This window comes from Staurois parvus, unplaced genomic scaffold, assembly GCF_062004578.1.
Source record: "Staurois parvus isolate SC_StPar_1 unplaced genomic scaffold, SC_StPar_1.0 ptg000258l, whole genome shotgun sequence".
Lineage (NCBI taxonomy): Eukaryota > Metazoa > Chordata > Amphibia > Anura > Ranidae > Staurois > Staurois parvus.
The window spans coordinates 7,498,564-7,525,379 of NW_028318054.1; the positions used below are offsets into that span (position 1 = coordinate 7,498,564).

At 39.0% G+C, this 26,816-nt stretch overlaps 1 protein-coding gene across 1 annotated transcript in view; it reads right to left on the reverse strand.

Annotated features, from left to right (window-relative positions):
• Positions 1-26,816, reverse strand: part of SYT6 (synaptotagmin 6) — a 602,681-nt gene that overhangs the window by 284,756 nt on the left and 291,109 nt on the right. The window lies entirely within an intron of this gene.

The following is a 26,816-nucleotide window of genomic DNA, read 5'->3' on the forward strand; positions in this document are numbered from 1 at the left end:
TGCTCCTATCTAAATCAGTAGGAATACCAGTTAAAGTACATCACCTATGATTACATCACCTAGGGCAATACAGTTTATGAATGTGTGGATGGCTTAATCTTTAACAAGAATACAAAGATGGATTTGATTATTTTTGTCAGGTTACACTTCTGCATAGCAAATTTCTACAGCACCTACCTAACTATACTTTGGGCTGGCAGACTAGTGCAGACTAGTGCAATATTGAAGATCTTTTACATAAACACAGTTATTAAAATCTGTGCACTTCTATAATAAAAGTTTTACACTTTCATTTTTTCCTGTTATAAGTGTTGTATATGTGTGTATAAAAGTACTTTGTTTTTTAACTTTAAAGTGTTTAAAGTGTTTTCACTTTAGGAATACATCCTAAAGAGAAACTGAGATAGCTGTGCCCAAGAGAGAGAGGTGGAGGGCAAAGTACTAGTCAGCAGTTGTCATGCCTGCAGCATAAGCTTATGTCATGTCCTTTGTTAGTTTATTATGCTATAGAATGTAAGGTAAATTGTAATATCACCATCTAGTGGCTCTTTTGTATAATTACAGTTTTATAGATTATTTTCTGTAGCTACACATATTGTTGCTTAAAAGCCACCGTAGTTTTCCCATCATCCTATGGTCTTCACCATGAGGTCTTAGAGACATTTCCTAGCAGCCATCTTACATCTCCTCCAGAGGACTCCATACTTATTCAGCAGCAGTTTTGTCGTCAGCCTATCGGAAACATCAACGGTATGTTTAAAACCATTTCCCTAGCTAGAATAGTGTGTCAGGACCGTATATTTTGTATATTGTATACACTGATTGAATGTTATTTCTTTTATTTGTAGTTTTACTCTAACTCCCCTGCAATAAAATTTGAAAAGAGGACCTAGTGCCTGTATCAATGAGTTGTTAAGGGAGGAGGGTTAGCTGTCTGTCCAATTATACCTCAGCCACGTATAGTGAGGGCAGAACAGCTGTATTGACTGTAATCTCCCTGGAGCTGTTCTTTACACCATTACTGACATGCCATGCCATGTTCTGACTGTGTCTCTATGTATTGGCAGACATCCTATAGATCCTATAAATCACACTCCAACTCTAGTGAAAGCTTCTGCAAAAATATGCAGGGACCTCCCAGTGCAGCTTTTAGTATTCTTGAAACAGAGGGGCTGTTTTAGAGGGAAACTCCAGCCAAGTTTTCTTTTTGTTTTGAATACAGAGCAGATTGATTAAAAGTTCTGGCAGGTTTTAGTACTTTCCTGTTTTTTTTTTAGTTTTCCCACCACTTAATGTCCTGTGATATAACATAACTTAAAGTAGAATTGCAGAATAATGCTTACTAATCTTAAAACATACTTGCCCCCCCTTCCTAACACCTAACTAAGCTGTGTAAGAATGATGTGCATACTTACTTATTTTCAAGCCACTCTGGTTTGGTTATCTGATCACCCCTGTTTCAGCCCAGAGCCTGCTGCAGGGGAGAGGAGAGAGCTCTTGAAAATAGCTGGTAAAGCCTAGAGAAATAATGTCACTCATAGACTTCAAAGACCCATCCATAGTCAGGACTCCTCCTACACCATGAAGGTGCCGCTGACTGAGAACAGGGGAGCTGATCATGTGACTGGACCAGTCACCAGACTAGTACGTGTATGCATCATTCTTATATAGTTTAGTCAGAATAGGTGTTAGGAGGGGGAGAGAGGGAGCATTTTTATGAATATTTACTGTTATCCCAGAATTCTACTTTAGGAATATTTCCAATCTAGAGGTTCTAACTGTTCCCTATTCTACTAAGTGCTTTTATTGCAGTGTGTTTTCTTAATGGATAGTTTGTCCTCACTTCCTGGTTAAAAACAAGAAGTAAAGCGAAATCTCACAAACCAACACACAAACAGCAATCAAAAAACCTGACTACTGTTCTAACCCCACACACTATCCAAAACTAAAAAACATTTTTGGCTTGATTCCCAATGCAATCAGGAATTAAGTAGCTCATGGTACATTCGGATACATTTAAATGTCAGTATATGCTACCGAGAATGCTTTTGGTCCTAATTAACATGCTCATCTGGGTCAGGATACTACGATTCATATCAATATAATTACTTAAAATGTTAGTCAATGCACATCAAAGTTCATGAGTTTTAATGTATTGCATTGCACTTTACATTGCACATCGGCATGTGTCATAACACAATTCAACACACATTAACAATGTTAATGTGTGTCATTGAGCATTTTAGCATGCATTAACATGTGTTTTGATGCAATTCCATTTATTTCACAGGAAAGAGCAGCAGTTAAAAAGGCAAAGACATGAATCCAGCCTTTAGTGTATTTAGTTCAACATCCAGGCAATCTACTAAATTGACTTGACTTAGTTCCTGTTGATGACTGTACCACACTTTCATAGCTCTTACAGTAAGGAACTTTTTCCGTATACAAAGGTTAAATATCTTTTCCTCCAGACACAAAGAGTGTGCCTGTGTCAATTAAATTGATGACACTAGATTTTATTGTGATCTTTACTTTTAAGTAGTCTTGAAAAAAATTTAAAAACTGTTGTGATGATAATACAATTTATATTCTAGTGTATTTTACCTACAAAACAGCTCAGAGAAGGTATTTATGGTGTAAATCATGTATTATACCATTTTAAGCAAATAACAAAACTTAGGATAGTTGTATAAAATGAACACTTAATAGGATGACAGGAACAAAATTGTATTTTCAAGCACTTAACTATCTAATTGTACACTGTGGTGTAAAGTGCACATGTGAGACCCTTTGTTCCCAACGAGCAATATTACTAATATACTTATCTTCTTACATGCTAAAAGATACAGCCTTGGTTTTCCTTATTTCTTCATTTTTTTTCTATCACCATGTTAATAGGATTTTGTAAAACATAATTTCTTTAGTACAAGCTTAATGACTAAGCAAACCCATAGAGGCTATTAGTCCATAAATAGTGAAAACATGTTCATTTGTATGGCACATAAAATCAAACAAATTGGGGAAGAATAGGAGATGGGTTTGATTCTCATTCCCAATGCTCACCAGGCAAAAAATCCTTGTATTTGTAGAAAATAGCTATGATTATTACAGTATACATTACAGAACCTATGGTATTCTTTAAAGTGAACTTATTAACCATTTCAATACCGGGCAATTTTACACCTTCCTGCCCAGGCCATTTTCCAGGTTTCAGCGCTCTCACACTTTGAATGACAATTGCGCGGTCATACAACATTGTACAAAAACTAAAATTTTATCATTTTCTTCACACAACTAGAGCTTTCTTTTGGTGGTATTTATTCACTGCCGGGGATTTTATTTTTTGCTAAATTATCAAAAAAAAACCAAAATTTTGAAAAAAAAACACATTTTTCTTTGTTTCTGTTATAAAAGTTTGCAAATAAATAATTGTTCTTCATAAATTTAGGCCAAGATGTATTCTGCTACATGTCTTTGGTGAAAATAACCCAAATTAGGATGTAATTTTTAGTTTGTAGGAAAGTTACAGAGTTCACAAACTATGGTATAGATCTGCAAATTGACCAATCCTGAAGTACTGACAGCCAATCTAATATCTTGAGGTCCAAGAATGTCAGAACAGTACAGATATCCCACAAATGACCCCTTTTTGCAGAGTAGACAGTCCGACGTACTTCATAAGAGGCATGGCGAGTTTTTTGAAGTTATATTTTTTTTGTCATAATTTTTCGGAAAATGAAAAAATGCAAAAAATAATTTTCACTATTTTTTTTTTACATACTGTCACCAGTGCAGTACAGTATCATCATATAACTGGCATAGCGGTGATCAGGGACACTGACTGGTGACAGTATGAAAAAAAAAAAAATATATATATATATATTTTTTTATTATTTTTAATTTTTTATTACTCTTTTTTCTTTTTTTTAAGATTTTTTTTTCATATTTCACTATGTTCAAAGTAGTAAAATGTTACCATAGTAACATTGTACTACTTTGGGGAAGTGATCAGTATTTTTTTTTTTTTTACACAATTTGCATATAGCAAAGAATTACTTTGCTATAAGCAAGCATTTACCTGAATGACATCGATTCATTCAGGGGTTTTTTTTTTTTGTGCTTAGCTCTGATTTGGCCACAGCTAATCACATGACATGTGCATGTGATTAGCTGTGACCATTCACAGCTAGGCAGTAGTATACAATGGATGGCATGAATGAAACCACCCATTGTATACAACTGTCATGTGACCTGCTGTGATTGGTCACAGCAGGTCACATGGTACCAGCAACGGGGCCGATACTCAGATCCGTCATCAGCAGTGTCCGAGGTACACGGCTGGTGACAGATTGCGCGCTGCGGGGCTCTGCAAGTGCGAAAAGTGCGCATGTGCAAGAGGACGCCATTTGGCGTCCAACCCGAAAATCCGATACGTTTTTCCAGCCGCCTTTTGGCTATTGGCCAGGCGTGTATTGGTTAATAAAGAATATGGACACTGCCATTGCTGAGTCTAGTGATTCTCAGCTTGACTCTCAGTTTTTATGGATTTTTATAGAGATGTTGCTATGCAGCCATTACCCTGATTGAATCACATATATTGCTTTGAAGAGTCCATGTTTCTGCAGCTTTTATAACTTATTTTTGTTTTTTGTAATCTTAGGTCTGCACCTGTTTAATAAACTATAAGTTACAGTTACTCCATGTCTGATGTTAAGCCAATTGCCTACTGTATAACTAGTACATTTTTACCATAAATCTAAGTAAATAACACTAATGGCTGCAATTAATGATGACTCCTCTATGGGTTTCCCGTGAGACCTTCTTATTATACCTATATTATTTAAAGTATCATCTAAAGTATTTGAACACCTTCCCCAGCCTTATAACAGGTTTAAACCCCAGTCAGCATATTATCTGTGATTAAGCTGTTTGATAGAAGGAATTTCAATGCAGAATATACAGTATATGAAAAGATTATGCTGTGCCAGTAAATTTGTAAAAATCACAAACTGATTTTGACTCATACAGGCATTAGAGGTTGTACAACAATGAACTCACTAACCGACAGCACTAACTGTCCTTTCACAAATTAGGGGTCAATAACCCCTGCCAAAAATTAATTTTGTGTTGCTTTGGTTGCCAAAATCCATATTGCCACAAAGTTGAAAACCACAACCCTTTCCATAAACTTTCAAGTGTTAGATCAATCTGTTCATGCAGTCTAAGAAAATAATGCAAACCAACTTCATGCCAGAGTTTGGCAGCTATGAATGGACCATTCACACTTTCTTAGTTTAAAAAATTCCCTAGAATCTCTGACCGACAAAAATCTTTCAACTATTTTTTATAGAAGAAATATGTATTTTTTTAACAAATTTTTTGGAGACGACTTCTTATTACAAAAATTTTTTTGAACAATTGAGTAATATTTAATGAAGCACCTTTTATTTGTTTTATTTTATTGTTAACCCATTGGGCTTCAAATGCAGGGTTCTTTTGACATCAGTTTGAGATCCTTCTGATTATTCAAATTGTTATAACAGGAACATTTGATTCACAGTTGACCTCCTTCTGACATGTAATTTACCTACTTCAAGCTGCTTTTGCATTGTCATATACTTGTGTGGGAGAGAAGCAGCTCTGATGCAAACAAAAGTCCATCAATGATGGATCTACCATATAGTGCTGTGGAAAAGTATTTACCGCCTTCCTGATTTTTTATTGTGCACATTTGTCACACTTAAATGATTCAGACAAACACATTTTAATATTATACAAAGATAACATGAGTAAATACAAAATGTATCTAAAATGAGGATTTAATTTATTAAGGGAAAAAACTGCCCAAACCTGCCTGACCTTATGTGAAAAAGTAATTGCCCCCTAAACCTAATAACCGGTTGTGCTACCCTTGGCGGCTATATCTGCAATCAAGCATTTGTGATAACTGACAATAAGTCTTTCACATAGCTGTGGAGGAATTTTGGCTCACTCTTCTTTGGAGAATTGTTTTAATTCAGCCACATTGGAGGGTTTTCAAGCGTGAATAGGCTGTTTAAGGTCATGCTATAGCATCTCAATAGAATGTAGGTCTGGACTTTGACTAGGCCACTCCAAAACCTCAATTTTGTATTTTTAGTTATTCAGAGGTGGACTTGCTAGTGTGTTTCTGATCATTTTTCTGCTGCATAACCCAAGTGCACTTGAGCTTAAGGTCACAAACTGATGGCTGGACATTCTCCTTCAGGGTTTTCTGGTAGAGTGCAGAATTCAGCCATGGCAAGTTCTCCAGGTCCCGAAGCTGCAAAGCAACCTCAGACCATCATACTACCACCATGTTTGACTATTGGTATGATGTTCTTCTTATGAAATGCTGTGTTCGTTTTACTCCAGATGTCTCATCAGTCCACAGAATATTTGCCCAAAAGTCTTGGGGATAATGAAAATGTTTTTTGGCAAATGTGAGATGGGCCTTTGTGTTCTCTGTGGTCAGCAGTGGCTTTCGCCTTAGAACTCTCCCATGGACATCATTTTTGCCTAGTCTCTTTCTTATTGCTGAATCATGAACATTGACCTTAGCTGAGGCAAGTTAGGCATGCAGTTCTTTAGATGTTGTACTGGGTTCTTTTATGACCTCTTGGATGAGTCATCATTCTGCTCTGGAGTAATTTTGGTAGGCCGGCCACTCCTGGGAAGGTTCACTACTGTTTCAAGTTTTCTCCTGTTGTGGATAATGGCTCTCAAGGCCTTATAAATGGATTTGTAACCCTTTCCAGTCTGATAGATGTCAATTACTTTGTTTCTCATCTGTTCTTGAATTTCTTTATATCGTGGCATGATCTTTTAGCTTGCTTCACTTTGTCAGAAAGCTTCTATTTAAGTGATTTCTTGATTCAGCAGATCTGGCAGTAATCAGGTCTGGGTGTGGCAAGTGAAATTTCACTCAGCTTTCCAAAAAATGTGGTTAATTGCAGTTCATTCATGACTGAGTAAAGTGGGGGGCAATTATTCACATAGGTCCAGACAGGTTTGGACAGCTTTTTTTTCCCTTAATAAATGAAATCATCATTTAAAAACTGAATTTTGTATTTACTCAGGTTATCATTGTGTAATATTAAAATTTGTTTGATGATCTGAATTATTTAAGTGTTGCAAATATGCAAAAAAAAAAAAATGAGGAGGGGGGCAGATACTTTGTAACATGTATGGTCAGCATAAAGCCTAAGTTTGGTCAAAAAAAATGGAAAAATCAGCACAAGGGACATTATTTATTATTAATTGGATGTGTTCTTTGTGCTGCTGGCTCTTGCATTTATTGAACACTTCCCCCATTGATCCTCCCCATACTCCATCACCATAATCTGCCAGTGCTGTGGGGGTTAACAGAGGTGGACCTTTGACAAGAGTGCCTGACTATACCTGCCCCTTTGGCCCCTTACTCTATTCATAGAGGCTGTACTATAGCTTCTATGAATGAAAAAATATCTCTGAATGGAGGATGGGCAGATGATTTAAGAGTGTGATTGACCTGTGCATCTTGCTCCAAGGTACAGAAAATACTGGTTTCGAAGAGGTTTACTAAAGGATTAGATGCTTTTCACTTATCAAAGTGTATGTTGGCAAATAATGTGAATCTGTATTCACTTTGAATATCCAATCAAGTGCGATGGAAATTAATAACACATTATTTTTTGCTAGCACATGATTTGGTATGCACCATGTATATACTGTAGCTTCGCTTTATTTACAAGCATTCACTTTGCAAAGTGAACATGTATTTTGAAAAATGAAGGTTCAGTTTGCTAAATGAACAGATTCTACTTGTTTTGTAAGTCAATCCAATAGTTTACTGCTAAAAAATACAAATAAAACATGAAGATGGATTTAGAATATATTAATGCAATGGAGTTGATCTACTAAGAGGGTAAAAGTGTTCACCTCGTGAACAGTCACTAAACTGTGTTCCTTTAGCCAATTCTACTTATACCTAATCCATCACAGTGCAAATGTATAATTTATAAAGTGAATAAAGCACAAAAGGACCAATTGTTGGTAATCTGGACAACCATTTCTCTAGTTCATAAGAAAAGAGCTAAAAATAATTCTTCACGATTATTGGTTACTAATCTTGTATCTTCTACCAAAGCAGAAATGTTTTATTTTTTCTCTTGTAAAATCCTGCTAATCCCACTGGTTTGTCTGGCATAACACATCTGTTGCTGTGCATTTGTATGAATTAGGTCATAGCTACAAAAGTATCCACTGCGTACAATCCACTCTGGTGTCTTTCATGTTACAGGCTTGTGTTCGTGCAGTGCTGTTATGATGGAAATGAAAACTGCTGGTCATAGATTGAGGAACATATTGCAGACTCACTGTTAGTTGGGTACAAACAATCATCTCTTGACATCAGAACTTCATAATTCTCTGTGGGCTAAGCATGTTTGGATGATTCCAGGTGTTCCTCTTGCTTAAGCCATGACCTGTTTTTGTGTTAATTACATGGCCAACTCAGAACAGTCCCCTTTAAACTGTCATTATTAAACACCAAAAATAAATGTTCCACAATACACTTAAATTGAATAATTATGTATGAGTTTTGTACAAAAAGTTATTAAAGACAATAAGGGGTCTATTTATAAAAAATGTTTTGTGAATGTCTCAGCATTCTTGCAAACAGAACAAATAATACCCATAATGTTTGTAATATGTATGTAATAGTTTAATTGTAGTCTTTCTCCAGGTGAATGTAACATTCCCTAACATTCGGTCTAAGAGAAAAACAGCTATAACCGCATTCGACCATGAGAGTTAACATTCACCAATGATGAACAAATATGAGGCCAATCAATAGTCCATATATCGATGTGTATAATAAGTCCACAAATTCCTTCATAATTATTTTTTACTTGCACTGAACTCTTTTGACTATCCATTTTTTTTAGCACTCCACCCATATATCCTTCTATCTTGCTCCCTGGTCTCCTCCTCCCATGCACGACTGCAAGACTTCTCCAGGTCCTCCCCCATCCTCTGGAACTCACTGCCCCAATCCATCAGACTGTCGCCTTCCCTCCTCACATTCAGGCGCTCCCTCAAAACCCATCTCTTCAGGGAAGCCTACCCCACCCTCACCTAACGGCCATTCTCCCTCATTCCTCCCACCACTTCATTCCCCTCAGCCACTTCCTACTGTACCACTACCCCCTCCCTCCTAGATTTTAAGCTCGAAAGAGTAGGACCCTCTTACCCCTCGTACGTTGTTTGTTATTGTTGTACTGTGCCATGTATTGTCCCCCCTATGTTGTACAGCGCTGAGCAAACCCTTTGGCGCTATATAAAAACTCGATCTAATATATATATATATATATATATATATATATATATATATACACAGACATTAGAAGTAGCCACAATCCAGATCTATAAACCACAGTCTTTGTTTATGGAGGCACCTGATGTCAGGCAGACCTTGTGTGTGCCATGTTTCATCAGTAAGAGCTTTTTTCATAGAGAATTTTTAAAAAGACAGGTCAGAAATAGGGACTACAAGTACAACTTTCTTTTTAGATACAGGACATCCAGTTAAGTTATACTGGGGAAGGGGGGCACCACAAAAGCCATACACTGAAGTACTATAGTAAGAAATTATGAATTTTATGAAAGGAATATGGGGGAATTGTGGAGTATTCCTCAAAAGTTCATGCCAATGGTGCGCAGTGAAGGCAGGATATGGTTAGCAAGGCAGACTCTTGACCAGAATAGGTTTAGTAGGGTAGAAATTTGTAAACAGCTGCGCAAACTGTCCGTGCTATATAAATCCTGTATAATAATAATATACCGGTAATAATAATAATAGAATGGACAGAATTAAAGAGGAAGGGAAGACTTTGCACAGATATTAATGAGTGAGGAATGTGTACACTGACTATTGATGCTGAAATGGGTAAAGAGGTATTTAATGCGGAGATCAATGAATGTATATTATACTCAGATTCATATTTGTGTATCACTTTGCAGAGTACATAGAACATTCCAATCAATCCTTGCAACAGAACAGCTTCCATCCTAATATTCATACTTTACACACTGATGCAGACCCACCTATTGGCAGGAGACTGGAAAGTGCCTACACAAGACCAGAAATTTCCCACTGCACTTTTCAGAATATGTAGCATCATAAATGCTGTAAAGTGGCTGTATCAGAAAAAAAATGTATTCAACAAAAATAACACACTGTTTTCTGGAAAAAGCAGTAAGACACCCATATGAGCTCCCTTTACACTGATCCTTCCTGTCCCCTTACCAAACTTTAACACTCACACTAACCCTGATCACTCCAAAACTAATACTTCTCTGTGCCTTTGCCCATTCAGGTTAAAACACCTCACACCCCTGCCACTCTGAATCTCCATCACAACATTTGGTAAATACCTGGTGCAGCCAACTATGGAAGAGCACTTGGCAAACCCAAAGGATGCAGTGCCTAATGCAATCCCCAGGCCTAGACATTGTTATGTGACAAGGAAGAAGAAGAAGCTAATCTTGTACATGCCCCAACACCATTTCAAATTAAGCTTACATAGGATTGCCGATACTGGTAGCGGAATGGAGGGGCCAGGGAGATGTACATCCTTGCTTGCATAGTCATCTTTAAGCAAAGACCAACCCTCACTAAAAGACAGCAACAGGATCCTTGAGTTAGATTTTATTGGTGCATGGGTATGATAACATACTCCACTTTTGTTGAGAAAGACAAAACATTTCCCTGAGTGAGCTATGTACATTACAACAAGATTTGCAACAAGCTTTGTTGCAAATTCCTACCTTTTTATATTCTGAAGAAATAGCTGTTTGTTAGTCTGTGTCCATGTGCAAAATTAATGTGAATGGGAGTGACTTTATAATTATCAATTGGCTGCTGCAGTTACAGGGCTCTAATGAGGAAACTTTCAGGGTCTGGATCCCTTTAGACGTGATTTCCCTTTGGGAATATTTCACCAAAAAATACATTTTTGTTGCAGGGAATTCCCAAAATCTGATTGCAGACTTCTGGGGAATTCAGTAAGCCAACCATACAAACAGGAAATTACATTTCTGGGGAGGCATTCTGTACACCATCTGTTTACAGAACACCTCCAGCTTGCCATATTGCATTTTACGAAAAAAAAAAAATTATAGTGCTGCAGATTGAAATGTAAAGATAATGTTTAATAACACCCAATTAGAACATTACTTTTGTTGCAGTTGTATATACTATATTTTTTTCTTTGCTATTTTTATCCTACAAAAGTTGAGTTACCCTTTAAATACTGTATATGCAAGCACAGGTTCTCTTACATAGACATTTATGAAAGCTACAAGTAGTGCTTGTAAAGAAAATACATTTTTAGTTTACTTTGTATACTTCTACGATTTACCTATGAACATCTTGGGTATCTTTGTGTTTACATGTTTTATTTGAATCTTTATCAGCCTGGAATCTGGCCTTGAAATCAACATCCTGGAGGAAAAGATTATCCAACGGGAGTTTGGCATTAATATTCAGCAAATAACACCTAGCAATTGAAAATTTGGAATGCTTCCTAATGCACCTCAGCGAGTAGAGCTCTGATAGATTCTCTCATTTATAATCAGGCAGTAACCTCTGTGTAGTCTCAATATGCCTAAGCTGCAGTGACGTTATGTTTTTTTTCTTGCTTGGCCTCAGCAAAACAAACATATCGCTAACGCTTTTTGTATTAGTTGCATACGAGGATTGAAAAAAAGCAATAAACCATTCCAAAATGCAATTTCTGGCTCCTTTTGAACAACTGATGTTATCATGGCAAGACTGCACAGGGAGAGAAAAGCAGGAAAATTTGCTGTTTAAAACTGTATGCTATATCTTGCCCACCCATCATTTAATCCCTACAAATAGTGGAGGACATCTGTATTATTAAAAGGGAAATCTAGCTAGGTTAAGCAGAAATGCAATCAAAAGAAAAGGCCAGCTCAGTACCTTCGAGGGATGGCAACAGATCTCTTTATTAATCCCATCCTAATGTGACTCACTTAGCTTTTAATTTGGAATACATTTTATCCATGCTGACCTGCTCCTGTTCCCCAATACGTAATGTGTTTTATCGAGTTATGTCTCAACTCATCATCCTAAACAGATTATCATTCTACAGTGGCTGCTTTTCTGCTGTGACATCACTTCTGTTAATTCTTTATAAGTGGCTGCAATATCAACAGAGAACTCTGTCTATCCTCGTTTTGCACAATCTCTTAAAGAGTTACCAACATCCATGTAGTATGAGATTAACTGACTTGTTATAAATTAAACAGATGTTCAAATTTTAAAGCCCTGGAAATCTAAATCTTTAATATCTCTTATGTTTTAGTTTACCGCAATAGGTAGGCATTGGCTGTGGTATTTTCAACTCCGTGACTTCTTCTCAGCACTGGGATAGAAAACCCCTTTACAAGATCTTTGACTCCTTTTAAAACATTGGGGGAGATAAAACTCAGAGCACTCAGAATCTTCTGCAGCTGTGCATGGTAGCCAATTAGTTTCCAACTTCAGCTTGTTCAATTAAGCTTTGACAATAAAACCTGGAAGCTGATTTGCATGTTCTAGTTTTAGTAAATATTCCCCACAATGTCAACAATGTGACAGACCAACCCACATGATCTTCTTTATATATGGTTTATGGCTCATTGAGGTTTTTGCTGCTAGACTTTATTATATAGCCAAAAGGCAATGTGATCTTCATTCCACGCTTAATGACTGATGTTCTTAATTCCCTTACTCTTGCAAACAAACATACAGTCTTCAGCATAGATGCCCATCCACATTACATAAATAATACCATCTATCTCTTGCTGGAGGTGTGGCAGAGAGAAGGCAACAATGTATTGTGTATTGTACCTTAGATTGTACGCCCCTTGAGGGTTAGGGACTGATGTGAATGTTCAATATACAGTCAGGTCCATAAATATTGGGACATCGACACAATTCTAACATTTTTGGCTCTATACACCACCACAATGGATTTGAAACGAAACAAACAAGATGTGATTTAACTGCAGACTGTCAGCTTTAATTTGAGGGTATTTACATCCAAATCAGGTGAACGGTGTAGGAATTACAACAGTTTGCATATGTGCCTCCCACTTTTTAAGGGACCAAAAGTAATGGGACAGAATAATAATCATAAATCAAACTTTCACTTTTTAATACTTGGTTGCAAATCCTTTGCAGTCAATTACAGCCTGAAGTCTGGAACGCATAGACATCACCAGACGCTGGGTTTCATCCCTGGTGATGCTCTGCCAGGCCTCTACTGCAACTGTCTTCAGTTCCTGCTTGTTCTTGGGGCATTTTCCCTTCAGTTTTGTCTTCAGCAAGTGAAATGCATGCTCAATCGGATTCAGGGCAGGTGATTGACTTGGCCATTGCAGAACATTCCACTTCTTTCCCTTAAAAAACTCTTTGGTTGCTTTTGCAGTATACTTTGGGTCATTGTCCATCTGCACTGTGAAGCGGCGTCCAATGAGTTCTGAAGCATTTGGCTGAATATGAGCAGATAATATTGCCCGTAACACTTCAGAATTCATCCTGCTGCTTTTGTCAGCAGTCACATCATCAATAAATACGAGAGAACCAGTTCCATTGGCAGCCATACATGCCCACGCCATGACACTACCACCACCATGCTTCACTGATGAGGTGGTATGCTTAGGATCATGAGCAGTTCCTTTCCTTCTCCATACTCTTCACTTCCCATCACTCTGGTACAAGTTGATCATGGTCTCATCTGTCCATAGGATGTTGTTCCAGAACTGTGAAGGCTTTTTTAGATGTCGTTTGGCAAACTCTAATCTGGCCTTCCTGTTTTTGAGGCTCACCAATGGTTTACATCTTGTGGTGAACCCTCTGTATTCTCTCTGGTGAAGTCTTCTTTTGATTGTTGACTTTGACACACATACACCTACCTCCTGGAGAGTGTTCTTGATCTGGCCAACTGTTGTGAAGGGTGTTTTCTTCACCAGGGAAAGAATTCTTCGGTCATCCACCACAGTTGTTTTCCGTGGTCTTCCGGGTCTTTTGGTGTTGTTGAGCTCACCGGTGCGTTCCTTCTTTTTAAGAATGTTCCAAACAGTTGTTTTAGCCACGCTTAATGTTTTTGCTATCTCTCTGATGGGTTTGTTTTATTTTTTCAGCCTAATGATGGCTTGCTTCACTGATGGTGACAGCTCTTTGGATCTCATCTTGAGAGTTGACAGCAACAGATTCCAAATGCAAATAGCACACTTGAAATGAACTCTGGACCTTTTATCTGCTCATTGTAATTGGGATAATGAGAGAATAACACACACCTGGCCATGGAACAGCTAAGAAGCCAATTGTCCCATTACTTTTGGTCCCTTAAAAAGTGGGAGGCACATATGCAAACTGTTGTAATTCCTACACCGTTCACCTGATTTGGATGTAAATACCCTCAAATTAAATCTGACAGTCTGCAGTTAAAGCACATCTTGTTTGTTTCATTTCAAATCCATTGTGGTGGTATATAGAGCCAAAAATGTTAGAATTGTGTCGATGTCCCAATATTTATGGACCTGACTGTATATGTGTAAGCGCTGCGTAAATTGACGGCGCTATATAAGTACCGGAAATAAATAAATAATTGTGAGACTGTCCTCATATTCGGCTCTTCTGTACTGATGTCTTTATTAGATTCCACAAAGTCACCTCCAGGATCTGTACAATCCTGCAAATCCATCAAATCACCCTTTTATCTATGCTAACAGGATCTATGTCTTGTACCAAGAAGGATCTCCTCTGTGTTTCCTTATTATCAGTTTGTGTAATGATTCCACATTACTGGATATATCCCATATGCTCAGGCCTTTTCTTTTAGAGAATAGGTGCAGGAACTCCCCCTTTGTCTTCACCCCTTACCCACCACTGACCACTGTCCCTTGGTTCCACCCTTACCCACCTCCCTTTTAGTAAATGTAGCACTAAGTATCATTTTGTGGTGCTAAGTAATTTGTATGGAATTTGTTACTGATAGCAAAAAAACTGTAAAATAGACCCCTGCAGCCAACAACAATAAATCCTCCTCAGCAAAATCAGATCCGCAGCAACAATAGATCCCCCACAAGTATGGACCCCCTGCAATGATGGAACCTCTGCAACTAAATACCACACCAACAATAATAGATTCACACCAGTGATAATAAACTCCCAGCAACAACAACAGATCTCCCAGCAGGAAGCATCAATAGACCCTCCAGCAGCCAGCGTCAACAGACTTCTCCCTCAACAGTAGATCACTCCCAGCAACAACTGATCCCCACCGCAACATAATACCCCTTCAGTAACAATTTATCCTCCAACAGCTATAATAGACCTCCCCAGCAAAAATAGATCCCCCACTAGCATCAACAGTCCCTCCAGCACACCCCATAATCACTTACTATTAACATACATTCAGTACTGGAGGTACCAGAACTGTGTTCCCCTGCGTTCCCACTGAAAAAAGCACTGCATATGGTATTTATTTCTAACTGGAATTGTGCTAGGGAACGGTGCCATACAATGCACATGGAAAATTTGACTGCAAGCCTACATGATAGATATAAGACTCACTTCCAGATCTGGAGTCTCTGTCTTATATGCTGGGATCATTTCAAATCCTGTCTATAACTTATCCTCATGAATAAATAATAATGGTTGACAACATTTCCATTTTTGATCGTTTTCCCTCGGTTGACCAAGTGTGCTATTCTACTCTTGCTTGCACCATTTCTTTCCTATTGCTCTGTGCTCTTCCTATTTTCTTATTTCTTCCAATTTTTCTTTTGTACATATAGCTATTTCTGGGTCACCTATGATAATACTGCATATAACTTGCATGGACTATATGTCAGGTTCTTTTTTTTTCCACTCCTTCCATGAACCAAAGGTGTCTATACTTGATGTGGTTCTTTCTATTACCTTTATTTTTCTCTTCACATAATTGATATATGTCAGTTCTACTGTAAGATGCCTTGTATCTTCAATGCAATCACACCTATAACTATGTGATTTATCTTGATAGTGTATCTATTTTATTTGGGCTTCAAGCTATTATAATATCAGCACATATACAAGATGTCATTAACACTGAGCAAGTGTTTTAAGTGGAAAAAGTAAAAATGGATCCCATTGGAATTCTAATTTGAGGCAGATAGTGTATGTGTCATTTACGTCTTGTCTTCTGCCTTATTAAGTCAATTTCACTTCCATTTTCCAATACATACCTAATTTTAGATCCAGCAACATCATTTCTTGATCTCTGTTTTCTTTCAGCAATGCAGGTAGATCATGACTAGTGAGAGGAGCTGTCAGAGTTATTATGTACATAGCTTCCTGAAAACATCACAACACCCTGATTCAATACGTCCCTCAAAAACCTCCAAACATAATGTTGAATTATCCAAAAATCAAAATGCCCTAATAGGTGGATGTCAGAAAGGAGGAGTGGGTTGCATTTCCATTCAGACCATCTTGGTAACACCCACATGTGATATTGAGCCTTAATGATGTAAACAACTGAATTCCTATGAATGAAAGGGACAGGCCAGGGACAGTAAGGCTGGGAAAGAAAAATGATAGATGGTGCTAGATGTCCTCCAGCCAAAAAAATGAGGCGTGCTCTGATTGCTGCAGTCAGAGTTTGCAGCAAAATTAGTGTAAGCAATTTCAGTAGGGAGTTACCCATGATCTGATTAGTAAGCCATCTTATTTGACAAACGAAACAGCTGTACTTCAAATCAAAGAAGCACAGTATAAAATGTATACATTTATAAAACAAATTTATAAAATGTTATATATGTTATTGTAAAGCCCAACTCGTGGAATGCCCCAAAAATACCCTTCAGTGGACACCCCCCTCCCAACCCCCACACCACATGGGTTAAATTGAGTAGAGGAATAAGGTGTAACACTTACATTATTCCTTGCTCACAGACCCCAGTGCTTACCCTTTCTACAGGTTGTGAGAGGACCCTCACCATACTCATGTACAGTGCAGGGCTAGTTGCCTTGCATTTACTTGATAAAAAGGAACCAGAACATTGCGCCAGATTAGTGTATGATTAAAAACAACACTTTAATGCCATTCCTCACTTACATCTGAGAGACCTGTAGACTGCTCCAGCTGTCAGAGTGATGGTGCGTTATACAGCTCACCGCAATCTGGATGGACTGATAGGGCTGCAGGGCACAAGCAGGAACCCGCTGAAAGATGGTAAGTTGGCGGCTTCTCTCCTTTCACTCACGGCAATAACAGGAAGGTAGGCAGGAAAATGTGACAGGCTCTGGGGGGGGGCAGACTGAAATGTGTTTCCGAGGTCCTGTCTCCTTTTTAAAGCTCTTGAAAGGGCTTGAAAAGGTGGCAGGATCTCAGAAACGCCTTGCGGTCTGCCTCCCCCCCACCACAGCCTGTCACGTTCTCCTGTCTGCTTTCCTGTTAGTGCTGTAAATGAGAGGTGAGATGCCGCCAATTTACCATCTTGCAGTTGGTCTGGAGCAGTCTACAGATCTTTTCGCTGTAAGTGAAAAATGGCATTAAAGTGTTGTTTTTAATACACTACTCTGGCGCCCTGCTCTGTTTCCTTTGTATGCTCATGGGGGTTTACCCAGATCTACTGGCTATGAGCTGCCGGCCAGAGTGGGTTTCTCTCAACCACCTTTTCAGCCATCCATCCACCTGCTTTGTGAACTCTATGGACTGTGCACTTGAGCGCTGATTGTGCATGTTTAATCACAAGTTGAATTGGCTATTGAATTTACTTGATGACTTCATTAAATGACCACTGGCTGGAGCATCTTAGAGAAGTGGCTTTAGGGGACTAGTCACACTGATGGAGGGAGCTAGAATTAAGGTAAGTATTACACCTTATCCAGGGGCGGACTGACAACTCATGGGGCTCATGGGGCCCCTGTGTCTTTGCCCAAACTCAAAAAAGCCTATGAAAAAGGTACCAGGGGCATCTCATGGGGCCCCCTACTGACCCGGGCCCTCAGGCAGTGCCGGAGTTTCCAAATGGTCAGTCCGCCCCTTATCTTATCTCACTACCCCTAGAATTAATGGCCATTTAATCCTTGCAGTGAGGGGGGCCCCACTCCGAGGGTAGATTTATTTGTCATTCCTGGAGTTGAGCTTTAAACTGGTTGATCTGGTTGGGGCCAATAAACCTCAGACAGAGATTTAATAACATAGTTTAGTCCAATTATTCCTTTGAGATTCTGCGGCTTAATATAGTAAAGAACAATGTATAATACCAGAATCTAAAGTGCAATTAGTCAATATTGATTGATGACTTATGTTCATTATTCAAATGCTGTGAGCTGAAAGGCGAGAACCCATTGCTAATAGGGCCGTAGATCTGCAATTTGTAAAAAAGCTGCTTAGAGCTATCATTACATGGCATGCGTTTATAGATTGTACTGCAGGTATAATGATTTTAAAATGGTGGTATTTGATTTTAATGTGTTCGAGTGATGAATGTGTCTATTTTTATAATTATGGATTTGTTAAAAGACCAGAAATCTTAAAGTATAAGTCAATGATAAATATATGCCACTGATGGCATTTTCAAATACAAATGACATATTGTGAAGCAAAAGAAAAATGATTCTAGACTGATTTATGCTTTATTGTTTTTATCCTTTCTTTGCTGCTTAGGTTTGAGCAATATCCTAAAGCTCACAGCAATAGCCTCAGATACACCAACACAAATACTAGAGTTGCTGAATTCCCAATGTGGGCCCGTACTCCTACTCTACCATGTTAACTGAGGTTGAAAACATTTAACATTATAAATATACTAAGCAATGTGTTGCGCTGCTGGCAATAACAAAAACAGAATGATGAACGTACTGTCAAAACCCATAAAGTGCAACAGTATTCATACGTGAGTCCATGTGTACATATACAGTCGTTATATCATACTGATCCCAATGCACAGTGAAAACATAAAGTCCTCCAAATAACCTGCAATAAAATCTTCTGATGCTCCTGCTGGTGACTGAACCCTTAACCACGATGCTGTCAACTTCACTCAATGTGCACCACCACCCTCGTGTATCTGAAATGGACCCTCACCTTCACACATTGACATATATGATAAATAGGTTAACAAACACTTTTCCCCTTCCCTAGGGATCTATGCAGGTGTCTCTGATCTCTCTCCTCCACTGCCTGTACAAGTTGGTGAACTCCTGCTGCTGTAAAACTTGCAGGATGAAACTCAAAGTGGAAAGGAATCCGCCATAGCGTAGTAGATTAAAAGCCAAATAATATTTATTAAACTTCCACTTACATACTGTACTTGTTAAAATATCAATAAAAATACAATTACACTCACATATGAGTTAATAGGAAACTGCTAAAACCACAGGAAACTGTGCTGACAAGTGTTCTGTGATATCCCTGGTGTATCGGCCCTCCTGTCAGACCATATGACTCCATCAGGGGCCAATTTCAGGGGTATCATACATTGCTTTTGTAGCTCTGGTTGGTTGCACATTGTGCCAAAAACAGAAGGAAAGCAAAGATGCCTACAACTACAACTGCCCCAAGCTGCATCATCAATCTTGTCTCAATATATCACCAAAACTGTCCTCTCCTTTCCTCTCAAGACCTCCTGCTCTTTAGTTCCTTTGTTTCCTCCATCCATGCTCACCTCCATGACTTCTGCAGCCTCTTCCGTCCTCTGAAACCTCCTACCACGATCTGGCAGGCTATCCCCTACTCTGTTCACCTTTAGGCGATCCCTGAAAACGTATTTTTTCAGGGCAGCCTATCCTACCTCAACCTAACAACTGAAAGTTTAATTCTTCCATCAGCTCATTCCTCACAGTTATTACCTTTTTTACCACCTGCCCCTTACTATTAGAATGTATGCTCTCATGAGCAGGGCCCTCCTAACCAGGGGAGGACTGACCATTTGGAAACTCGGGCACTGCCCGAGGGCCCGGGGTCAGTAGGGGGCCCCATGAGATGCCCCTGGTACCTTTTTCATAGGCTTTTTGGAGTTTGGGCAAGGATACAAGGGCCCCATGATCCCCTATTGGCCCCATGAGTTGTCAGTCCACCCCTGCTCCTAACCCTCTTGCATTGAATTGTAGTACAACTGTACCTTCCCTCCTTATATTGTGAAGAGCTGATCATCATAATAATAATAGCTACAAGATCAAGCAGAATCAATGTCAAAAGGAAGCAGAAATGGAAACTCTTTGAGGATGATCTGAACATTCTGAGAGATAGTTTTCATAAAATAAGTGCACCCAATGAAGTACATATTTGTTTAAAGCTATTATAGTGAGTAATGTGTCTTTCAATGTATCTCAGGGTTAATTATTTATGTTTAGTTGAAAGGAAGTATGTAAGGAACAATTATACATCACATAAGTTATAAACTGTTTTCAAATAAGCCACTGTATTACTCAGCAGTGACTTTCAGCCTTTCAGCCTTTTAATGTCTAATGTCTTTAGCTGTGAAATTTGAGGATTTATTGCTCCACAGTGCCTGTAGCTACAGATGTCAGTTATGGCTTGTTTTCAAGCGAATTTTCTTCTTGTTAAGAATATGCAGTCAGTATTCAATATATTTGAATAGCCATACCAATGTTAGTTTAGTTTTTACTGGCTTCAAATTGTTGTCAAGAATTGGATCTTGTCAAACTGTTTGGCTGTAGAATGTTAATATAAGGTCTGGTTTAGAGAGGTATTTAGGAAAATATACTCGCTGTGGTATGTGTATATGAAGTTGCTGTGAAGATGGTGACATGCTGGTGGCTAAGTCACAAAAAGTCCTGCCCACAGTAGTCACAGACATTGCTCTGCTGCCATGCATAGGCCATCAATAGGGAAAACATCTAATAAATTAAGTTACAAAGTTGTGGAATTTATATGTAATAAATACCCTTCACACCCTAAATTACCATCACAAATGCAAATATAGCCATACCAGGGTGGCTATAGATCAGTTTTAACCCAACCCCTAAACAAAACTCTAACTAAATAACCCTTGTTCTGCATACTCACCTTATTCTAGTTTGGGTGCTTCTCTGCACCATTACCATAAACATCTCACACTCAGTGACATGAAGTGCAATGACACAATTATGATACTAAATACATTGATTTGATTGCATGGTGGGTCTTCAGCAGCATATATGTCTAAAATCCAGCATTTGGAAGAAAAATCTAACATTAGCTATGTACGCAAAACAAGCTAATATCATCATAGGAGCTTAAATAAATGCAATCTCAAAATGCAGTCTCAACATTTGATGTTTTTGATATATGTTCTTGTTAGAATTGTCTCCTAAATGTGTAATAGAACCAAAGCTGCTTGTAATGTAATGTGAATTTTAAAAACACATGCATGGGTGTTTCAGTGCAGTAGTGAGTATGTTTTACATTCATGCTCTATATATAAAGATTTCAATTAGGGGGTTTAACAGTGCTTGAAGGCATTATAATTTCTGCTCGATTTGTTCTTGTACTTGTAGGTATATGTGTGATCACATAAACCTAAAAGCCTTGCCTATTGGCAGTATTATCTGATGTACAAAATCTGACATATCAACACTGCTTCAGATTTATTGTTTTGTCACCACTAATATCTTTTGTGCCCGTAGTATGATTTTGATTGTCCATAACAATGCCCCAGATTCCCGCAACATGGTTTTGATTTTCTCAGGGCCCAGCAACAAGAACAAAAGACTTATTAAACCCATATGTATGTGGTCTTCCCTCCAATTGTCTCTTTCTCTGGATGCTCATGGAGCCTATTCTGAACTAGACAGAGTTTAGAATAGGGATAAAATCCAAAAGCAAGAAACCTAGAGGCTTTCATTGTGCTCAAGGGTTTAACTTACCAATTAAACATAATTAGATCAATCAGAAATCAGAAAAGGAAAACATATCATTCCAAGGGAATCTAATATTAGATGGATTAATGCAGAATAAACAAAAGCGAAGTTGAGCCTTTAAACACAACCTGAGGCTCACTGTTTTCTACATTTAGATTTTGCATGATGTGTACAGTGGGCCAGCAATTGGGAACTGCCATAGTTTTTTTCTTTAGAACAAGAAAAAGATGACACATTACTTGACATGCTTTCTTATTCTTTGTTGTTTTTACTATGGACTAGATAATATTGTTGTTTGCCTATGGCACAGAAGATTGATAATGCAATACGCACATAAAATATTATCCGAAAACGTTGAACATCCAGTTTTGACAACAAAAGGATGCAGTGTGCACCTGAAATCCTTGTTTAATTATAGTAAATTAAACTCTTGTGGTTCTTTATAGAGGAGGCAGCTGGCCTCACAATTTCGCAATCTCAAACATAATTTACAGAAGCTTGAGCACCTGGCTGTATGGGGAGGTTCTTTTAGGAAACACTTTTTTGTTAGATCAACTGTTATTTTAAGCATTTCGACAAAAGTACAAGATCCAATTCTATGCTAGAAAGTGACCACAATTTGCTTTTATGATTTATTGCTGTTTACACGCTGCTTAAGTTGTTGTTAGTGGAAATGCTATTTATGCTTTTCTGATGCTGAAAATGCAATAAAGCTGGCTTCAGCCAGTTTGAAACCTTTCCATTTGTCTGGATTCTAGCTACCAGGAAAAAAAATCCCTATTTGAGGATCATTTACCCCAAAAGACAGTAAAAACAAGGTTACAGTTATTGCAATATGTAAAAGGGATATAGATCTTCAAATTTGATCCGTTTTATTGATTTATTGTAGAAGAAAATCCCACTGAACCATACATGTGGGGTTTGTTTGCAACTGGTGCTCTCACTAAACAAGATTATATAATAGATCTGAAAGTTATATCTGAAAGTTTTGCATCTGCTATTTGCTGTGTACTTTTATTGTAGAATCTCCACAACTAATAACTGATTTAGGGCACTGGAGATTTGTAACATATCTTTCATTGATCTCACTACAGTAATCTCAAATGTAATTAACAGAAATAGACTATTGCACTTTGCACACTTGTCAGAAAAACTGTCGTCGTGTTCCTGCCAAAATAATTGCACATGAGCACAAAGTGGCCCACAGACCTGTGCAGAGATTTAAGGCCAAGCGCGGTAGCACAGCTTTTGGCAGACAGTGGCCTGTTTAAAGCAGTGCTAGGCTCATGATCATTGCTGAGTGGTTGTTACCTCCTGTGAAACATTACCAGAACCTGGTTGTTCCTGTGTTATACCAGGTTTGCCTCTGACTACACCTGATCTTGATCCCTTTGGTACCTGACTTTTTGCTTGTTTCTCTATTCCACATCTTTCTTGCCACTTTGGCTCATCTTTTGCTCATGTGATGCTGACCTCAGCCTAGCTCCTACTTACATTCTTGTTTTCCGAATCTGTACCTCTGCTGTCTGCCTGTTGCCAACTTCTGCCTGTCTGACCACATTCCTGCCTCCTTTTTTGCAAGCCCTGTGATGACAACTGGCATGAGTTCCTGTTCTTCAGCTTCTACTTCACCACAAGATCCAGTTCTTCTGCTGACCAGAATTTACTACAGGTGCCCATGCCACTGCATGTCCTGCTCCACCCTGTCATCAGTCTCAGGAGAAAAACAGGACAGGAGCTGTAAGGGCCTCAACATTCATATGACTACACCATTGTTGCTACTTGTACTATTTTACTATTTTATTGGCACATAAAAGATACTGCTGGGAATAGGGAAATAATAGTGTCTGACCAACTGAAGACAATTGGCAGTAGAAAAGCTAACCTGGCTGTAGCAGATACAGTAGCATTTTTTACATTTTCCACAGGAACTATGTAGCTATTAAAGGATGGTAGGGCTTTGCTTACCCCAAATGTTGAGCCCCTTGAGATTATAAAACCTAGAGCTGTCAGGGGCCATGGGGATATGTATTAGCATTTGCAACACAATATTAATTATTATATACTTTCCATGAAGAGAAAAAAAAGCTCCTTGTTTTTGGCCTACAAAAACATAGCAGATGTTTGAAACCAGGTCTATAATGATATTATTAGTTCTATTAATAATAATTAATATGCAGCAATATGTTGCCCAGTAGACAAACTACAATCTCTCCAGTCAACCCATATACAGTACTTTACATAAAAAGCTCATTAAGGAAAAAGCTAAGGATGTCATGAAACAGAATATGTGGTGTAGAGGGTGTATTTTTCTCCTATAATAAATTACCATTAGTACTCTAAAAGCTAGTGGGGGATGTTTAATTGACCAAATCAAGCACGGATAATCACTCAGTTGCACTGCATGTATAATAATGGATTGCACCATTTAGTATGAATAGTCATTAACATAAATATACTGTATGAAGACTTCCTCCTGTCAATAGTGTATGCCATGCTTAACTATTGCGAATAACAAACATAGGAAAAAAAGTATGTGTTTCCTGCAGCTTTAATGTAAGCTTAGAGAATGCCATAAAATACAAGTGTTATTAAAGACATACCCAATACACCACTAATTGACTAAAAATATTGTTACAGACATAAAGCAAAATGTTTGTCATGCACAATTGAATACCTTTCTTTTAGCAGGTATTCCTTTCTGATCTATTTGGTATGTTCATAAATTATGCCAAACAAATTGCTCTACAAATTACCGTGTAACAAGTTTCAGCAATTACAACTGGTTTGTATCAGCTTACCATAGGGATTTATTCATGACGGAAGACTTGGCTGTCTACCAAATCAATCCAGAACAAACAACTTCAACTGAAATTGTTTACTGTGCAAGTTCATGTCTGGATTTTTGGAGACTGCTTATATATCTAATTACTAATCCAATTTTATATGACATCATTATCTGTATTTTAAAGTAGTTTTGCACATTAAACTAAGTGTAGACTGCACCATGAAAAGTTTTAGTGTGAAAACACAGGTGGGATGAGAAAACCTGCCCGGGGCTGTGTCACAGAGACTTTGGCGATTGCTGTTTGAAATTCGACAAACCTAAACTAAGTGGTGAACCAAGAAGTCTATGCCAGGTGAATCTTGTTAGTAAGGTCTTACCATTTTAAGGACTCATAGGCAAACTACTGTCATAAAAAGGCATGTAACAATGCAAAAAGAACAAATTAAAAATACTGGGAGGATCTTTTTATGTGGATACATTGAAAAAAATTCAAACATTTTTAAATACCATGCTTGGTGTGCCTTAAAGCTTTGTGTGGTGTTATGGAAATGTACCATTTTCCCTGACAGTCTCAGGAACTGCGTAAACTGGCAGCACATTAAAGAAAGGAAACCATGAAGTGTTCACCTTAATATTCCAACCAGACCCTTTTTAACCACTTGCCTACCGGGCACTTATACCCCCTTATTTACCAGGCCAATTTTCAGCGCTGTTGCACTTTGATTGACAATTGCGCGGTCATGCAAGATTGTACCCATATGAAATTTTTATCATTTTTTTCTCACAAATAGAGATTTCTTTTGGTGGTATTTAATTGCTGCTGGGCACTTTACTTTTTGTGCTATAAGCAAAAAAATTGCAAAAAAATTTGAGTTTCTTTGTTTTTATTATACATTTTTTCAAACAGGTAATTTTTCTCCTTCACTGATGTGCGTTTATGAGGCAGCACTGATGGGCACTGATAGGCGGCACTTATGGGTACTGATAGGCAGCACTGAAGGGCACTGATAGGCGGCACTGATAGGGGGCACTGATAGGCAGCACTAATGAGGTGGCACGGATAGGCGGCACTGATAGGCAGCACTAATGAGGTGTCACGGATAGGTGGCACTGATATGCAGCACTAATGAGGTGGCACGGATAGGCGGCACTGATAGGCAGCACTAATGAGGTGTCACGGATAGGTGGCACTGATATGCAGCACTGATTGGTGGCACTGATAGGCGACAATGGTAATGGGTACTGATAGACAGCACTGATAGGTGGCACTGACTGACATCACTGCTGGGCACTGACTGGCGGTACTGCTGGGCACTGACTGGCACAACCGCTGGGCACTGACTGGTGGCACTGACTGGCAGCACTGCTGGGCTGCACTGATGGGCACTTGTGGGCACAGGTGGGTGGCACTACTGGGCACAGGTGGGTGGCACTACTGGGCACAGGTATGTGGCACTTCTGGGCACAGGTATGTGGCACTTCTGGGCACAGGTATGTGGCACTTCTGGGTGGCACAGGTGGGCGCACTGCTGGGCACAGGTGGGCGCACTGCTGGGCACAGGTGGGTGCATTGCTGGGCACAGGTGGGCACACTGCTGGGCACAGGTGGGCGGAACTTGTGTGTGGCACTGCTGGGCACCGATCATCAGGGCACTGATGATCAATGACCCCGATGATCGGTGCCGATCCCCGCTCTGACAACTGCCAGTTTTCAGCAGTACTTTCCTCACGATCTGACAGCGTGAGGAAAGTGCAGCCGAGAAACGGCATTTGCATTTCCCGGTGATCAGTGTGTCATTGGACACGGCTGATCACGTTGTAAAAGGCCGCTGTGATTGGCCTTTTACCACGTCACGTGATTAGCTGTGTCCGTAGGACACAGCGATCACGGAGATCGCCGGGTGCGCGCCCCCAGGGGCGCGCAGGAGAGCGCGTTCTGGGAGGACGTCATATTACGTCCACCCAGAACTGGCCGGCCGCAGTGCAGCTATCATTCGGCTATCTGCGGTCGGCAAGTAGTTAAGGCATGCAGCCTGGGTGGCCAGGAAAGGAGAAACATGCAGCCCTGTCGCCCCACCCCTTCCTGTACCTGACCAGGCCACATGC